Genomic DNA, 2058 nt, shown 5'->3' with positions numbered 1-2058 from the left:
ATTGCAATGATACACAATTGAAAAGGTGGTAGGTAGATGAAAAAAAAAGCATTGGGGTCGGTGGCAGTGCAATAGAGGTGAAATGAGCGTAAAACGATTGGAAAAAATCAAAAAAAAAAAAAAGAAAGGAAGCAACAAAAAAACATAAAACAAGCCAACTGAGACTGTGTCAATACTGTGCAGGGACAATTACTAAAAGCAAAAATTCTTGCTGATCAAAACGCCAAACAGCGCAGCGTTCGGTTGCTGTGTACAGAAACTTATAAAGTATACAAGTAGCCATTAGAATGGCTGTATGTGTCTATGTGCATACATAAATGTGTGCTTATTTGCTGCTATTTTGGTCAGTGTGCCATGACCTTCCGTAGTATGTATGTATAATCCTAATTCTGTTTACACAGATTACCAATCAATTGCAAAGATGAGAAAAAAGCGCACACCCAAAAACCACAGGTCACTGCACAGAGCGAATTGATGGGTCGATGAGGCAACGCATGGACAGCATGAACGACTCGTGTGTACTGTACGTATGCATAGCTGAGTGAGATTTTTGGTAGAAATGAATTTATTTTTGATGTAAAATAAAAGTTGCAGCTGTGTACAAATCTAAAATGAAAAATAAATAAACACGTAAAACTAGCTTAGTTATAAATGGATAACAAAAAATGGGTTAGAGAGAATGAAACAGTTCCAAATGTGCGTGTGTGTTAGATGGCAGAAAGTTATATGTAGTATAAATGTAGCGAGAATGTTCGAAACTGATGGGTGTTTCAACAATGCTGAACTTTTGATTATACCTTGAACATTTTTTGACATAATTTACAGGACGACTCTGGCAACCCACCACATTGTTTTTCGAAAGAAAAAGGGCTATCGTAAGACAATATTCAGCAAATTAAATTAAATTCGAAGAAATATATTTTTATTTTCAAAAAAATAAAAACTAAGAAAAAAAAAAATAAATAAATAAAAAAAAAATAACAAATAATTTTTTAAAAACCAAATAAAATTAAAAAATAAAGTTTTCCTTTTTCAAGCAATGAAGTTTAACAAAAGAAGAAATATAAATTTTAATTGATAAGAAAGAAAAAATTTATAAAATAAGTTTTTAGAAAATTAAATGAAATAAAAAGTAAAAATTATTCATTTAAAATCAATGAAATAGAAAAATTAAAAGAAAATTAAACTGAACAATTAAAACAAGAGGTTTTTAAGAAAAGTTTTTATTAGGTGGTAGGTAAAAAAAGAAAAATCGACCCCGTACCAACTAACGGCTAAATTTTTTGTGGAACTATTTCTCGCCATTGAAGCAATATATGTTCTAATTATGAAACAAATTGGGCCATAAATACGGATTTTCCAAATATCTCGACTGCTGCGCCACCTATGGCAAAATATTTGTGGTGTTGTTGTCTGTCATGGAAGTAATAGACATTTTAAATATGAACAAATCTCTCATGCGCCACCTAATTAATTTTACACATTGAATGCCGTCGGGTTCTGAGCTAAGTTTGAGGTTTCGGGAAGTTGGTTGGGAAGTTGGTAAAAATTTTTAAATGAAATAATGACAATGACAATGAGTTGGAGACATCAGCTGGAAAAAAGGTCTGATGAACTTCCTCTCAACAGAAGGATCGAAGCTTGACCAAAAGGTCGGTGTAGGTGTTCTTTGTAGAAAAATGAATGGGAACACTTTCGACAACTTGTAGACTTTCATTGATATATTGAAGTCCTGCCAGCTTCATGAGCTATCGGTAAAAATCTGTTATCGTTTAACGGCCAGGTCTTTCTGGCCAATGATTGACTTGAGACTTTCAAGAAAGCGTTTTTGACTCATAACTCTAAAACTCTCCTTCACTCGGTCAGCCATGCTACACAGAATTTCAAGAAAACACTGTCGCATATGATATATATTTGGAAGATAATGAGCTGGAAACATCACATAATGTTCTCATATACTGTGAAACATCCACACGGCTTACGTTTAACAGTGCACTTCTCAAGCAGCCCTAAATAGCTCTCTCTCGCTTCTAGGCACATCCTGCTTTTGCGGTTTAA

Source organism: Rhagoletis pomonella, unplaced genomic scaffold (assembly GCF_013731165.1).
Source record: "Rhagoletis pomonella isolate Grant_MI unplaced genomic scaffold, Rhpom_1.0 Rhpom_scaffold_00002, whole genome shotgun sequence".
NCBI lineage: Eukaryota > Metazoa > Arthropoda > Insecta > Diptera > Tephritidae > Rhagoletis > Rhagoletis pomonella.
The sequence above is the reverse complement of the archived record's forward strand: the minus strand, read 5'-3'. Positions refer to the sequence as shown.